Source organism: Panthera pardus, unplaced genomic scaffold (genome assembly GCF_024362965.1).
Source record: "Panthera pardus isolate Hobbes unplaced genomic scaffold, ASM2436296v1 HiC_scaffold_17, whole genome shotgun sequence".
NCBI lineage: Eukaryota > Metazoa > Chordata > Mammalia > Carnivora > Felidae > Panthera > Panthera pardus.
This window is the reverse complement of record NW_026526732.1, coordinates 136428427-136445786: the sequence shown is the minus strand read 5'-3', so window position 1 is coordinate 136445786 and position 17360 is coordinate 136428427. Positions and strand designations below refer to the sequence as shown.

Here is a 17360-nt window from a genome sequence, read left to right as displayed (position 1 = left end):
TAAGAAAACACAAGGGCAGGGATTCGCCAGCACAGCATCATCCCGTTCATTTCTCATAAACCTAGCCCCAAACATGTGCATTCTCATCTATGATGACTTATGCTTTGAATTGTGGTCTCTTTATTTCCATGCCCATTATAATGCTTACCTAAACATTTCCCTCTGTTTAGCTGCAGTGCTTCTGGTAATGACTTCTATTTGGCTGCTGGGAAGCATTTGCCAGCTTTTAGCAAGCCCCTCGGAAAAGAGAGAGACAGAGAGATTGGAAGGGGGGAAGGAGGGAAAATAGAAGAAAAGAGGCACATTTTTTTTTCATAATTGGCCACTGAATTATGGAGAACTGAAGCTTGCAGCAACTTCAGGCTCATCGAAGTTAGCTCTGTGATTTGTGGATGCGGAGTGTGGGAGCGTGCTGGCTCTAGGGGCCGTAAGAGGCAAAAAGGTGGAGTGTGAACTCAGGCCCTCTGACACCTGTTGACCTTTGCCCTGTACTTCTGCGCTCCAGTAGTCCTCTTTTTCTCTGGACATCGTGGATGCCTAAAAAGGAGGCTACGAAACCAAGATGATAGGCCATGTTGTCTCGGGAAGAGACTGGAATAAGGCTAACGTTAGAGGACATCCATCACGGTAGCCAAGAGAGTCAGTGAGTTGCAGGGACGGGACCACAAGCTGATGACGTGTAGGCGAACCTCCACGAATGGTCTTGCCCAGTTGCTGGCAGTCACTTAACACCAGTTAAAGCCACGTTGGAAGAGGCTATTAGTAATGCACATGTCAGGAGAAAACAGGAAAATGGTCCAAATATATGAGGTTTTCAGACTTAGAGACATTTGTTGAAATTCGTATAGAAAATGGAAGAACAGCTACCCCCCCCCCCCGCCCCCGAGTAATGATTTATTTGTTTTAACTGACCTCCATCAGAACTGGTAGCTCTAATCATTCGGAATGAATCTAATTGGCTTACCGCCAACGGGAATATCTGATGCAAGTCAATTCTGCTCCTAAACCGTAAGTGCTGTGAAAGGGAAAAAGCACCCCAAAAGTAATCCAAAAGATTTAGAATTAGCTCCCTTCATTGTTTTAGTCGGACTTTGGCATCTTGGAATATTTCGGGAGCCTGCACAGCTAATGTGTATTTTTGACAATGGGGGCAAACTCGTGGCTTTTGAGAATCCAAAAATGAGTTGCTGAGCATGAGAAGATTTTAGTCATTAATGAAGTAAACATATTTTTTCTTCCAAGTAGACTTTTTCCTTCACTTTAACTGGGTACTGTCATTTGCAGAGAGGCTGGGGTCATGAACGTGGCTTCAAGGGAATCCCCCTGCTTCACTTATCTCAATGATAAAGTCATTCACATGGAACCACACGGAACTTGGATTCTAGTGTTGAAACCGCTTCTTCAGGCCTGATTTGCATACGCTAGAAGTATCTTGAGAGCTGGGACAAAATTATTGAACCAACCACATTGTCTAGCACTTTTCTTTGCAAGTACTAGGAAATAAATACACTTTGGAGGAAGGAATCCGTGAATGAATGAATGAATGTCAGAAGTCATTTCACCGTAGAATAGATAGATGTTCCTACTCATATAACAGCAGTGACTGTTGGGTCCTTGCCACGTGCACTGCAGTGTGAGAGGCACAGAGTGAGACATACAGACGCGGTATAGCAGCCAAGGCTCCTGCCCCAAAATAGCTTACACACTACACAGGGCACAGCCACAATTTGCAGTCTTTTCCTCTGGGCGACATCATGGATCCAGCCAGCTGTGGGGTCACCATCTTCCCCAGCGGCCCCTACCACCGTAGAGGCTAGAGTTCCTACCTTTTTTTCCCTGTGAAGCCTTAACTCCCCCTCCTCTCCCTGCCCTGGAACCCGCTTCCTATACCAAGGCAACCGGCAGAAGGACCTGTGCTGGTGATGTGATACCTCATCTACTTGACATCTACTTCACCGACTTCAACTCCTTGACTTCATCATCTTCCGAATACTGCTGGGGGGAAACCAAGTGAAATTTTGAGTGTTTGTAAGTCAGAATGGCCCGCTATTGACACTCTCACAAGATGCAATCAAATTTTGGCATATTTGTACAAAGTGGATAATCCATAAGCTTTTGGAAGTATTGTAGATTTTTCCAAGAAGTCCTTCCTCTAGGACTCTCTCTCAGCCAGGCAGGCCCGGTGTCGGGGGATGATGTTTTTGATGGACTACGCTTCTGGGAGGTGAGCGTTGATGAGGTTTTGTTAATTGTAGCGGAGGAACCCTAAAGTGGAGGCATGCTTTGAAAAGTAGTTAAAAAAATGCCCTTTGTTTGCCAAACAATCTGATTGGGATAAATACAGCATAAGAATTTCAAAGTAAACACAACTATATGAAAAGATCTAATAGCTCAACATGACGTGATCCCTGCAACCACAATGTAGAGCTGCTTTTATTATTTCAGTCAAGATTCTTCTGGACTTTTTTTTTTCCACATGGGTAATACTTTAAAAATGGAAATATTCTCAGGAAGTTTGAGGGGAAACTATTAATCACTCATAATTTACTGGGGATTAATTTATATCAAATGCTTTCAGAACTGGAAGTGACTTTAGAAATATTTTAGACCAGTTCTCAACCAAGGGTGATTTTAGCCTCCCAGGGGACATTTGGTAACGTCTGGAGACCTGTTTGGTCGTCACAGCTTAGGGGCCCTCCTGGAATCCAGTGGACAGAGGCCAGGGACGCTGCTAAACATCCAACAGTACATAGGGCCATCCCCACAACAGAGAATAATTGGCCTCAAATATCAGTAGTATGACTTGGTGAGAGAGCTTGTTTTCAACCAACTCCCTTCCTTTTGGAGTGAGATGCCCAGAGCTTGAAGATGATTTGCAAAGTCACTCAGCCAACCAGTGACGGGAGGAGGGGTGTCAACCTTGTCCCCTGTTCCGTGCTCAAGGCTCATTTCACTGCAATGGAATAAAAGGCTTTCCTCCTGATATCTTATTGAGACCAGCAGTGTGAGTTGAGAAAATACAAATTTTGATAGCTAATGGAGGATTCAGGAAAACGTGAGAGGATAATTCTCCACCAGAGATCTGGGAGGAAAGATAGATACAAGTAGTGGGAGGTGAGAGTCTGCAAGCAAGAGAAACGAAACAGCCAGAGAGCCATAGTGGGGGTGATGGAAACCAATTGTAGAAGAGGCACAAAAGGAGCAGTGGGGACACATCCCCCCAAATATTGCTTGCTTAGCAGTTTAATATGGATATTTCTAGGGTGACTAACTTGTCCCAGTTTGCCTGGGACTGTCCTGGTTTTAAGACTGAGAGTCCCATGTTCTGGGAACCCCCTCCGTTCTGGGCAAACCAAGTGTGTTGAGTTTCCCATTCCTTCACATGAACAGACTTGATCAAAGTTTTTCTACCAAATTGCATATTTGGACAATTTCAGGGAAGGGCACATGAGACCTCTTCTGTACATTTTTGCAACTTCCTACGAATATATAATTATTTCAAAATAAAAATTTTTAAGTAGTTTATTGAATGTGATCTGAGTGAATCACTAACCTTCTCTCAACCGAGACTCCAGGGCACTTTTACGGGACCTGATGGGACAGCCAGAGTGGAAAGTCATAGGATGTCACAACCACTGTGGGCACCAATTTCATAGGTAGTAAGGGTACCATGTGGTCACGGGACAAATGGTGTGGTTGCCATTTAGGCATGGTCAAAGGGTTACTTAATCTTGAAGTAGTCCAGATCTTTCTGTGGTGGTAAATAGTGCAGTTTAGGGCATATGCAAAGCAGAATGATTTATATAAGAAAAAAAATTGTAGGGGAAACTTCCACTGAGACCATTGCTCATTCATTCATTCATTCATTCATTCTAGTGCCACACACTCTGCTAAGTGGTGAGGAATAAAAGTTGGGTGGGAACTCTTCTTGTCCCTTGAAAGGTTTTTTAGCTTGGGGCTGAAAGAAAGGTATTGAGCAGAAATGTCCATTTTAACTTTAACAATGTAAAACGTGCTTCTTTCATAAAAGGGAGAAGGGAACATTCGTTGAACACCTTCTACATTCAAGTTACTGTGTTCGAGTTAGACAGCTCAGTATCTTCAGGCAGATAAAACCGGACTTTCCAGAGGAACCTGGGGTTTTCAGTGTTTGGACATCTTTAAAAGAACATTTGAATGCAATGGAATATTCATTTTTTAAAAGTAATTTTTAGTGCTTATTTATTTATTTTTGAGAGAGATAGAGAGTGAGAGGGGGAGGAGTGGAGAAAGTGGAAGACAGAGAATTCCAAGCAGGCTCTGCACGGTCAATGTAGAGACCAATGAGAGGCCTGAACGTGTGAATCGTGAGATCATCACCAGAGCCGAAATTAAGAGTCGGTCACTTAACCAACTGAGCCACCCAGGTACCCCTGGAATATCCATTTTTTAAAGAGGAACATCCACAAGTAAAAATTGGCCTCACGGGCCTGGGAATCTGAGCATTGGGTAGCAGTGTTTGACCAGAAGATTTCTCAATCCATCCCAAATTTCTTATCTCTTTAGGTTAAATCCTGGAAAAAACGTATATAATTATCTGAAAATTTTCTAATTTTCAAGGGCACATGACTCTTCCACACGGGGAGGGAAGGTACTATTTTACAGGGTTTGTTGTCAGCCTTGCTCCTGTCTCTTAGATGAATTCTCTTTTAGCTGCAAATGAATGCTACTGTATGTTTTACCAAAAGCAGGAGAAAAGTACAGTGGGCACTCGGCCATATCAGGTGGGTCAGGAGACAAAGGAAACAGAAGGAAAAAGGAGAAGGAGGAAGGAAAGCACAATATGCTAAAACAGAAACTGGAAGTCATGGAGGCAAACCATGGACTCTTGTTTTCATTCAGAATTGCTCATGGTTAGGAAGTCAGAGCAGCCATCTTGTTTTTAGGTGAGTCCCTCTCTAGGTTTCTGTCTTTGGCCTTCAGCAAAGACATTACTGGAAGAATCCCTGGGGGGAAGCTTTTAAAAGAATACCTACCCTCAAACCCCACCTCCAGAGATTCTGATACAATTGGTCTTATATAGGACTTAAGCATTAGTATATCCTCCAAGGTCCCGGGGTAGAGTCATAACTGAGAACCAGTATTTAGCATAAACTGCTAATTTTTATGGATGGAGAAATCAAGTCCCAGAGACATTAGACAACTGAGAGAGGTTCACACGGCTAGACGCAGAGGTGGATCTAGAACTCAAGCCTCCCGCTTCCCATGTGATAATTTTCCACTACTGCATTTCGAATGCCTCACATATGAAGAATAAGTCCCTAATGCACTTCTGTTTTTAAAAACACCTAACATGGTACCGAGCACAAAGCAGCACTTAATAAATATTTGCTGAATGAAGGAACATGGCACATGTTTAATTTTCTCCCCCACACCCACCAGAAGTATTACAATAACATGTTCTTAGACGCTAAAGTGAAATGGAATGACTTTCACGTTGAGTCCCTTTCTTAGGGTTCAGTACCTTTTTGTGACTCAATCTACGAGCCTGTGATTGAGTGGATCATAGAATTCAAGGGGATTTCCATTAAAGTAATGAAGTAGCAGTTGGCTTTTCAGCTTCAAATTCTTTCCCTTGTTAAAGAAAGTGAAACATTATCTTGAGTAGGGTCGGCTATTTAAATCCCGCTGAATGGATTTTCAATAGAAGTGATTGAAAAAAAACATTTTTAATTTTTTGGAGGAATTTGTTCCATTCTGTCTTGTGTTTCATTATAAACAGGTTTTTTTTTTTTTTTTTAGCAGAAATTATTCTTCGTGCCATAAATGTGTGGTGAATGCCTCCCAACCATATTTCCACACAGACCACAAGTCTTTGCCAATTTTTTTTTGTATGTAGAGCCCCCACTGATGATGGCTCAGAACTGAAACCCGATCTAATGCTACTAAACTCCTGGATTGAGAAGAGTCTTAAAATCAACTTTGGCGGTTTAGACAGAAATTAGCCCAGAGCCTCTGGTTTCTCTCTTTTACTAGAATTGTTGATGATGCAAGACAAAGCCTACTGAATATCGGACAGTAAGCCTTTGAGGGCAGGGATCAGCTCTCTTCTCCTCACTTTGATATCCTTCACACATGGAGAGCTCTCTAAACCATGCATTCTCAGTGGAGATGAGAGCACCCTCCAGGGTGATTCTTGGGGGAAGGGCATAAGAAAAACCTTAGAAATGGTTTATGGCCCTTCAAAGGGCCACAGTGCGAAAGCAGATACACAGTATATCTGTGGCATTAAATTTTCATGGGGAGATTGGGTGAAAAAGATCTAAAGGCTCCTTAGGGGAGTCATAATTTAAAAAAAAGTTTGAGGGGCCCCTGGGTAGCTCAGTCGGTTGGGCGTCCGACTTCAGTTCAGGTCATGATCTCACTGTTGGTGGGTTCTAGCCCCGTGTCAGGGGCTCTGCACTGATAGCTCAGAGTCTGGAGTCTGCTTGGGATTCTGTCTCCCTCTCTCTCTGCACCTCCTCCCTCGCACTATGTCTCTCTGTCACTTGAAAATAAATAAAGGTTTGAAAAAAAAAGTTTGAGAAACACTGCTCTAAACATATTTATTGACTGAGTGTAATGTATGGCTGGGGATGGTGTTTCATGGCTCCATCTTGGACAAGTAACCCAAGCAAAGATTCCTGTATCTGGAGACTTAGCCAACTGCCATAATATTTTGACTTTGGTTTCAATTATACTCCACATGTCCCACTGTCCTTGTGGTTTGAGATTCAATGTGAAGCCACAGGCACCAGGGAGGACTCTTTGGTCCTTCACCAATTTGAGTGCGAAAAAGAATTCCATCATGGAAAAATCGGAAGGGAATGAAACTGGTACCACGAAAGTAGCAAGGAACAAGGCAAAGCTATTTCATGGGGAATGACCCACAAACTGTCTCTTACAGAGCGTCCATTCAGCTATGACTCTGCCACTTACCCAATTTTTTTAAGACACAAATCTCAGTTTCCTCCTCTCTGGAATGGGGACAATAGTAGGTGTCATCCCCACCTCAGAGTGTTCTGGTCGATCAAATGGGATCACATATGTGGACACACAGTCTAACCTGTAAGTTGTTAATTTTAGCATATTGTTATTTTCCCGATGATTGAAATATTATTTCCCTAGACTATGAGGACACAAGCAAGGATTTGAAAGAATAAGATCTTTCCATGCCAGTGAAAGATCCATTTCAGGCCCTGGAAGACTTTGCATGACGTGCCACATGCCACGTGCCCCTACTTGGATGCAAAAAGAGCTGGAAGGTGAGGCCTCAGACCAAGCACTTACTTTCCAGAAGCGAATTTGTACAATTGAAGGGCGCCACAAGGAAGACAGCTAACAGGCTGTGCCATGAAAGAAAACCACTTAAAACTATACCTAAATGTTAATTATCCATAGCACAAGCATACAAGAAGTTAAACCATCTTAGAATGGTACCTACAAAAGTGGTTCCAGTTCTGCATCTTGACCCCCATTTCTGTCCTTGGGTCTCTTTCTCTTTGCAAGAACACCTCCTTCTTCCTACTTTCATTGTGCGTATTTTACCGTTAGGGCAAGTGCCCTTCTATCTGTAGGAGTTTCTTTAACCATAGATTCCACCCCTTTACCCTACAGGAGTTTTCCCCTATATTGGAGTTTATTCAGTCTGGAATAATCTGCCATCTTGGGAGATTCCTGGGGAGAATGTAGGACAGTAGGGCATTCCATGGAAGCCTTTGACATTCTAAGACCTTCAAACAAATCCACTGGGAGGGGAACACAATGGTTCCGGTCCCTGTAGAGCTTTCCACACCAAGGTAAGGGGCAGTTACACTTTCTTATCTTTCCACTTTTCTGGAGTATTATTGAAACAGATACACACGTATACCCACATATAGAGGAATCTTCTGAAGACAAAGATCACTTTCCAGAAAAAATTCCAGTTTCAACCCACAGAAAGGGACAGAAACCCTTTTTTAACGGCACCACCATGGTAAGCTGCTTTGGTAAACTGCTTCTCTCATAGTAGAGTTCATGATTCAAGTATTAAAACAGAGTAGTGTTGGTTGGTCGTTTGTTTTTCACTCATCTTTGAGTTTAAACAAAAAGTTTATTTATTTATTTTGAGAGAGACAGAGAGAGTGTGAGTGGCAGAGGGGCTGAGAGAGAGAGAGAGAGAGAGAGAGAGAGAATCCCAATCAGGCTCCACAATGTCAGCTCAGAGCTTGATGTGGTGTTTGAACCTGAGATTGTGACCTGAGCCGAAATCAAAAAGTCAGATGCTTAACCAACTGAGCCACCCAGGCACCCCTCCTCTTTGATTTTTAAAAGTACGCTTAAACTTTGGGAGAATAAGAAATATGAAGCATTGTATTTATCATTTGCAATAGTTTAAATTCCCAGACAAATGCTATTCCTCACCCCTCAACCCTGTGGGGAGTAAGACTAGTTTCATTCTTCCACTCAAGACTTATTTTCACTTCCTTCCAGCCTGCTTTCATTTGTGCTTCAATGCCTTTGCCTACTGTGTCCCCCTGACTAGCAATGCCCTTTGAATGATTTTTTTCATCTTTCAAGATCCAACTCACTCTGTGCCACTTTCCCTGGCTTCTCTGGCCCATGCTGGCCTATTTCTCTGACCTTCTACTATGTTCCACAAAGTTGAATAAATAATTGCTTTACATGTTTTTTCCTCTGTTGCCAAGGTTGTATTTGCTGGTACGCGGAGTAAGTGCTTTATACATATTTATTGTCTGGATGAATCTCACTTGATGGCTGGAAGTGAGAGAACATTCTTGGGTAATTGATGAGAACTGGTGTTTCTTCAAACTCTCTGGGAACAAGGAAATTAGCCTATGACTTCATTCTCACAGGCTGGGCAACCTTGAGCCACTTACCTAACTTCTGTAAGTCTCGGTTTGGGTATAAAAAGGAGATAATGGAAAAACGACCACTTTGTCCATTTTTTGGGAGAATGAGGAATAAGATAGGAAAAGTGGCTAGTACAGCGCCTGGCATATAGCAGGTGTTCAATCAATAGTAGCTGTCATTAAGAGTGTTGTTATCGTCGTTATGGTAATTCTCCGCATTATCCGATACAGTTCTGGGCATGTTGATTGACCATTTAGTCCTGAACAATGAGGCTGTTCAAATGTCCTGTAGTATCCTTCACTGGTCTGTTCTCTATGATTTGCTCAGGGTGCAAGAGACCTGTTGAGGAAAATAAGCTGGAAGATTCAGTAGAAGTGCTGTATCCAACTATCATAGCCAAGCTACGTAAAAAATGAAAACTTTCCCACTGAATTTCCTGGACTGGCATGAGGTGGGTGTCGTACCCACACCTTAGTTCAGACTACGTGAGGAGTGTGATAAACCAGAACTCTGAATAGTGGCTTTCATGAAGTGGCTCAGATAAAAATCTTACTATTCAATTTTTTATTTACAACTTAGAAATTCTAGATTGGTTGACGTTGGCTCCATACTTTAAACCAACTGATGGGAAGAAAAATCTGTTATTGATTTACTGGCCTTCTTTTTTTTTTCCCTCTTGCCTCTGAGCACTGATGAAAAGTCTCTCCAAAACAAGTATTGGGGGCCTCACAGTCCTCAGGGAACTGAGGGAGGAGGTGTGGGGTGGGCGGCATTTGCATCTCATTGCTGGCTTCGAGGGTTGTGTCCCTTCTTCAAACGTTTCGCTCTGGCAAGCCACTCTTCTTCCCCCATCCTCAGGGAAGCTCTTGCCCAGCAGAGTGGCCCATAAGCAGGAATCAGCAGACCTGGATTCGGTTCCAACAGGGCTCCCTCGACAGCCCCTCCCATGAGCTAGACACATCTCAGTAGACGTCTTTCCTGGACAGTCTCTTACCTTTGCCACTCTGTCCCCCGAGGGGAGGGTCTAGAGGTGGAAGAGTTCCATCAGGTAGGTAAAGTTCCAGGGGGGAAAGACAGACTTTGATCCAGCCATAGAGGAAGCCTCATACTCTGCGTTAGGGCTAAATCTGAAATTGGACACAGCACACACACGCACACACACGCACACACACGCTAATGATGGGGAGCCGAGTGCCAGGTGCCATGCTAGGTGCCATCTTACATATTCTTCATAACAATCCTGGATAGTGGAACTTACTACCTTGAATAAGGCTCAGAGAGCCCAGGCGGCTCCCCCAACATCACATGGCAGCGCCCTGTCCCTTGCCCTGCCCGGTTTTCAAAAAAGCCGGCCTTAGACCAGGCCCAGCATCACTCCCACCATATCTGATTCGATAAGGAGTTGCAGAGCCCGTAAGATTCAAGGGGAGGGACGTGAACTTCGCCTCTCCGTGGGGGAGATGACAGTAAATGTATGGTCCTATGTAGTTTCACCGGGTCTCCAGAACAACTTGTTCCCAGGGAGTTCTGGGGGCGCTGAGTTTTTTACTGTACTTCATTTTCATGTTGTACCTTGTGCTTTTCAGAACATCTTAGGGACTATTTACTTCATTTGATTCTCTTCTCTATTTTTTTTTTTAAGTTTACTTATTTATTCTGAGAGAGACAGAGACAGCGCGAGTGGGGGAGGGGCAGAGAGCAGGAGAGAGAGAATCCCAAACAGGGGCCGCGCCACCAGTGCGGAGCCTGATGCAAGGCTCAAACTCACGAACCATGAGACCATGACCTGAACTGAAACCAAGAGTCGGTTACTTAACCGACTGAACCACCCAGGTGCCCCTCATTTGATTCTCTTTTCTAAACAGAGCAGCTGGAGAGATTCTTTTTAAGAGTCAAGTCAGATTATGTCATACGTCTGCTGAAAATCTTCCAGTGGTTTCCATCCTACTCAGAGTCAGAGTCAAAGGCCTTACAAGGTCCTAATCCATCTGGTTCCATTTTCTTAGGACCTCAGACTTACTACACCCCCCACCCTCATCCCTTCCATTGTTCTGGCCTTGCTGTTTTTTAATGTGCAGGCTCACTCACCTTTGCCTCAGGGCCTTTGCACCACCTGGAATACTCTTCCCCCAAATGTTCTCTGGGGTCCCTTCTTTGCATCCTTTGGGCCTAAGTCTCAATAGCCGGCTCTTAGACATGCCTTCCCTGGTCTCTCTTCAGCACTCCTCATTCTCCTTCATGTCTGACTATTTTGCCAAGACACTTATCACCGTTAGAAATTCTACATGTTTAGTTTACTCATTTATTTATCTGCTTCCCCCCGTGGAGTTCTAGGGAGAGAGAGATTTTTACCCAGTTTTTTTACAACTGTACCGCCCCCCACTTCCCAGAGACTACCACAAGGCCTGCCCCTGAGCGATGGTCCATAAATATTTAAGTTCAATATGAAATATTGAATAAAAGCATGAATTCTTGCAGCAATGATCTTTTCTAGTCAAGGTAAGTATTGTGCTCTCAGCTTTACAGATGAAGAAACAAGCCCACGAGTTTCCGTGACTGGTCTGAGGTCATGCAGATGGTGGTAGAACTGTCTAGAACCAGGTGCCCTGACCCCTAGCCCCAGGTCTTTTGGGCAATAAATTGCTGAGTTCCCATGTGGCTATTTCCATGCAGGGATGTGAACGACTCTGATATGGGTTCAGATACACAGACACGCAGGCTCCCACTGCAGTGAGAAGAGGGTACCACACGACTATCATTTCCTGGACAGAGAAATATGCATCTCTGCCCGCTGGGTTCAGAGCAGTAGTAATTACGAGAGTCTGGAAGGAAGTGAGAAAAACATCAGGGACATTTAACAACCTTCACTGACCTGCAAATTATTATTTACAGTAACACAGAGCATTTCCTCTGCGGAGGCGAAGACACAGAACATATTATGCCTTTTTTTTTTTTTTTTTTTTAACATATAAGCCTGAATCCCCATAGCACGCTCCGGAAGCAGACAAAGAACAGAAAAGAGTGAGTGGACAGGTCAGGATGGACTTAGCCTTAGGGGATGAAAGGAACGAATTCTCGCCATCCTTTTTATTAAATTCCTCCCAGAAACTCCCTGAATTTGATATTAAAACAGCCTGAGAATCGCATTGTAAACTCTTCAGAGTCTGGGTCGGGCCTTACTGTTCGTGCATCTCCTGTTGGTTGAGCGTACTGCTTTATGACAGAAGGTCCGGAGAAGTGTATCCAAATTGACTGCCAGGGCCAGGGCTGGAAGAGGCTTTGATTCGAGGCTCTTCCAACCTTGGCCCCCGGGGCACCCACCATCCCTGGCCTGGGCCTACCAGAGCTCTCCGCCTCTGCCGACAGGGAGCTCATTACCAACTAGAGCAGTCCTTGGTTCTTATTATACTTCTCAGGCTGAACTCCTGTCTGCCTCCTGTGAGGCCCACCCTTCGGCTCTAGTTCTGGGCTCAGGGGTGAGAGAGACCAAGTTAACGTCAGGTAAGCATTTGCACGTGTTAACGAACATGTTCTCAGTGTCTCACAGGCTCTAAAAGGCAGAACTTGGCAGCTAGGAGTTTTTGAAAGCAGGAGTTCTCTGAAAGTCCTCCTGTGTGTGTGTGTGTGCGCGTGTGTGTGTGTGTGTGTGTGTGTTACGGGGTGGGGACTGGGTTTCTAGCATGATGGTGCAGAGCATGACGTTGGAGTCAAGATGCCTGGGGTCTGCTCCTGGCTCTGTCACACAGCTGTGTGGTTCGGGTATGGCACTTAGCCTTTCTGTGCCTCAGTTTCTCCATCTGTAGAATGGAAGTAATAATGACAGCTTCATAGGGTTGTAGTGAAGCTCAAGTGAGCTAATGTCTGTGAAGTGCCTACCTAGCCCATCGTTAGCCCTTCTATGCTGTCCACACACGCCCGCTCATGCTCAGGCGCTCTCTCTCTCTCTCTCAAAAATAAACATTTAAAAAAATTTTTTAAATAAATAAATAAACGTGACAGCCTCTACCTCTCGACTAGTGACAAAGCCTGCACACCAGAATGAATTTCTGGATTCATTTAGTCAGAATTAGCGCGAAATCACATAAAATAAGAAGAAAATGGTAGCCATGTACCAAATGTTGGATGGGTTAGAAAAGAACCATGAAGAAAGGAAGCTGACACTCCGAGGGCCAGCTGTGGCCTGGGCCTGTGTGAGGCCGTCCGCCTGCCCCCTCCTTCCACAGCCCTTGGGGTGGTGGTCAGAATCTCCCTGTTGTTAACGATGAGCAGTGAGCAGCTCAAAGTGCCCCGCTTTGAATCGAGAATCCCAACCCTAGTCGGTCTGCATCCGGCGGGAGGGGGGGAGAAGCCTTCAGGATGTGGCGGGAATTTGGAGCCGGGGGGCAGGAGACCTGGTTTCTTATCACAAGTATTGGGGCAGGCTGGCTCCTGTTTCTTCACAGGTCAAGTGGGCATCGGAATATCCACTTTACATTTCTCCCAGGGTTTGTAAGGTTGCTTTTGATCCTTTGATTCATTTATGTGTAATATTTATTTATAGGCACAAGAACAAAACCAGAACTACCAAGGGCTGTTGGAGTGGGGGGGGGGTCTCTTTCTCGGGCCCCAGCTGTGGGCCCGTGCCCCGGATGGTGACTCCCTATGTCGGTATTTAGTTTTGGCGATTTCTACTACAAACTTAGATAATTCCCTTATACAGCTGTGTCTTGAACGTGTTTAAATTGCATCCGTTCTCCCTCTGCTATGACAGGGATTTTAGCACAATTACGCTCTCTCTCCTTTCCTCTGTGTTTTCGTACCTAAGACCGTTGTCTTCATAATCTCCTGGTCACCTTCATAGTTTTAAATAATGCACCTAAATCTTCATGTTGTGATTCCTCAGCTGTTAAGCAGTACCTGTCGACTTACCGGTAGAACAGAAATGCCACAGAAACGTCTGCCCCTTTGGCTCCTTGCCACCTCCCAGGGCCCAGGACCTTCCCAACACAGGTAGGCACTAGCTTGCTATTTGCTGCATGGACGACTGTAACCTGAGCCAGAAGCACACCTGCGCTGCCTTCCCCTCCCCTACCTTCCCCACTTCCTTCTCTGAACTGTAGTATTCACTTTAGTTTTTCAGGGTTTTTACGATTTATATTCTAGGTCTTCCAAGTGTCATCTGTAGGTTGGTTGGAAAACCTGAAAAACAGGGACTCCAGGGTGGCTCAGTCAGCTGGGCGTCAGACTCTTGGTTTTGGCTCAGGTCATAATCTCACGGTTTGTGGGTTCGAGCCCCCCATCGCGCTGTGCACTAACAGCGGGAAGCCTGCTTGGGATTTCTCCTTCTGCCTCTCCCCCACTTGTGCTTCCCTCTCTCTCTCTCTCAAAGTAAGTAAATAAACTTAAAAAAAAAAAAGAGAGAGAAATTCTGAAAAGCAATACACAGGGTATAAAATACTGTGATTATAAAAATATTATATATTGCAGAACCAAGGAATATAACCACATCTGCATCACTTAACAAGGGGACCTTGGGCAGGGGATGTTCCAGAAGCCAAGGCCAAGTGGATTTTTTTTTTTTTTTTTTTACCCAAGCAAATGCCGTCACAGCCAGTTGCTGTCCATGGAGGAAGGTTGGGGGCTGTAAAACTCAGAAAGTCTTTTAACGGTGACCCCACAGCCTATCCCTTTTCTTCATAGCTATGGTTCTGACTTGGGAGTCTCCCCAGGGCTTTTCTGGGAAGGGCACCTCCTTCCCCAGGCTAGTTCTCTCTTCCTCTATGTGTTTGTGGGGTGTAGATTATTCCACTCAACTTTATCCGTCAATATGACCTCATCCTCTTTGTGTTCTAGGCGTTTGTGAAATTTTCTGGATTGCTGCTGGGATCTTTCCATGCTTGATATGGATTTATTCTTTTGCGTGTATTTACTGTTATTTCAATAAGATTTGGGAAGAAGGAGAGGTAAGGTAGGCCCAAGGTACCCTTTTGACCTTCAGCATTTATTTTGAAAATTTTGAAATGAACAAATATTTCTTCAGTGAATAACCAGGAGACCTTCTGGTTCAGGTGAGGAGGCTCGTCATGAGTGGGTGTTTGATGGGGTCAGAGAACCAACACTTACATCCTAACAAACAGTGCCAATTTCATGTCCTTATAGATAAAAGAATACTTTCACCGGGACTACCTTGACAAGTTCATGTGTCCATGAGATGAGAATAGAGAAAAAAGTACAGGAACAAGTTCCAGCGATGAGAAGAAGAATGACCGAAGCATTCCATAATTTATCTTAAGGCAGCAATAATTTGTGTGTCTGGAGACACGCTTTGCAGGGAAAAGAATCAAGACTTGCTGAGGTAATGTCACGTAACAGAAAGCGTGGGGTTGGTGACAAGCAGACGGAAGTCTGAAACCTCGTTGTGTCTTACATATCTTCTGCAAAGTGGGTACAGTAAAATCTGCTCGGCGAGGATTGAGCAAAGCGACACATGGGAGGTACTCAGCATAGTGTGGGTTCTTTGGGACTGGTAATCCCCATGAGGCCGGGGGAATGGACTAGAAGAAAGTTGAAAGATTTTTATAACAGCTCTGTTGGGTTTACTGCAGCCATTGCTGTATCTTTATTGTCTTTCTGTCTGTTTTTGTCTGTTTCTCTCCCTGTCTCTTCTCCTCTCCCACCCCAGTCCTCAGCGCTAGTAAAATCTTTAAGCATCCTTTGAAAGAAAATTGCATGGTATCAGTCACAGGAATGTGCTACCATTTCACGGTGGCCATCCGCAGCTCTCTCCCAGGACCCCAGATGGAGAATCCCAGCCGGGCAGGAGAGACTTTGGTGGAGGGGGAGTGGTGTTTCCTGGATGCTCTTTTGCCTTCTCAGCCATTTCCCTTAAGATGAAATGATCCCCTAGTTATGGGACAAATTTAGCCCCTATCCCTCCATGGCCAGGGGCTGTGGCAATATTCTACTGACTCCTCCTCACTGGATTTTGGAAGTGTAGGCTGGAAAATCACTGTCAGGTTCTGAGGGCAGCACATTATGGAATAATCAGGACTTGGCACAGGATGATGTTAAAAGTGCTTTCTTTCTTCCCCAACACTACTTTCAGAGATGCTTGGTCAGATCGTTCTTCACTGCTTGGGGGCCGGCAACAGTGCACAGATCCACATGACCTCCCGGAAACCGGGCAAGTCCTTACTCCACCAGAGTCGGACTAGACCTCTTGGTCCCATCAGCCTCTCGTCTATAGACATTTTTCCTCGTGGTAAAGCAGCCCACCATGAGCTCCCCAAACACTCCCTGAGGTCAAGCCTCTCCCCCAGTGAGGGATTAGAAGCACCAACCTCACTGGCTGTGTGACTTTGAGCAGGTTACCTAACCTCTCTGGGCCTCCATTCCCCCAGCTCCAAAGCGGAGTTAACAATAGAACCTACCTCAGAGGGTTGGGATGGGAATTCCGCGCGTTAGTTTATCCATGAAAAGCCTTAAGACAGTGGTTCTCAACTTTGGTGTGCTCAGAATCCCCTGGAGGGCTTGTTAAAACACAGATTGCTGGCTCCCAGCCCAGCACGTCCCTTTAGTTTGCATTTCTAACTAGTTCCCAGGTGATGCCTACGCTGCCTGACCGAGAACCGCCCCCAACCCCCCCGCCCCATTTTAGAACAACGCCTGACCTGGGACAGCGCTATATGATTTATTTGTTACTTGTTATTTACCTGAAAGATTTAAAAAAGGAATGCCACGGTACCTTTGGAATACATGGCCTGATTAGGTAGTCCTTTTAGAAGATTCGGGATATCAAGGGGATTAGCTAGCCCTCCTATTGAGCTGGAAGGGCTGTAGGAAGATTAGGAGATGGTGGGGACCGGAGATGAGACGGGCAGCCTGGATGCAGTTCAGTATCCAGGAGCCCCGTGGGCCTCCCCCTGCCGCTGAATTTATGGGTAAAACAGAAGGCAGGCGCTGGGGAGCCAGATGAGGCCTGCCTTGCCTCACTCTCCAAGTATTTGGGGCTCAGGGTGGTACCAGGGGCTGTGGGAAATCATGACACTAAAGACTGGGCCGCGGCCTTCGGCGATCTCAGTTGCAGAGCTCCCCCTCCTCCACACCAAACAGTAAATAGCCACTGGGGGCGTGTAAGGTGAACACGATGTCCCCTGTGTACTAGCCTTACGGCCTTGGGGAAGATGCTCTCACTGGCTGAGCCTCAGTGATCTCGTGTATCCTCCCAGGGTCCCTGTGACGATAGGAAGCGCGGTAGAGCCCCGTGAGAGCGGGGACCTGTCTGTGCTTTGCACCGCGGCATCTCTGCTCCCGGCTGGTCCCCCCCACATGACAGGTGTGCCCTACTCTTGGTAGAAGGGGTGCTCTGCTGAGTAAAGCACCCGCGGCATCTGGCTGGTGGCGTCTGGGCACGGGCAGCTGTCCTTGTGACTTCGGGTGAGGACTGGCCTAATCGGGGGAGACGACTGGAAGATGTGGCAAGCTCTCCAGACCTGGAGGGATGGCAGGGA

The 17360-nt window shown here is 45.5% G+C and overlaps 1 long non-coding RNA gene across 1 annotated transcript; it reads left to right on the top strand.

Annotated features, from left to right (window-relative positions):
* Positions 1 to 7779: 7779 nt before the first annotated feature.
* LOC109271695 (uncharacterized) lies at positions 7780 to 16521 on the top strand. Its single transcript, XR_002082074.2, has 5 exons — positions 7780 to 7993; positions 13754 to 13860; positions 14704 to 14918; positions 15017 to 15205; positions 15956 to 16521. It is a non-coding gene; the product is annotated as an uncharacterized LOC109271695 (long non-coding RNA).
* The last annotated feature ends 839 nt before the right edge of the window (positions 16522 to 17360 follow it).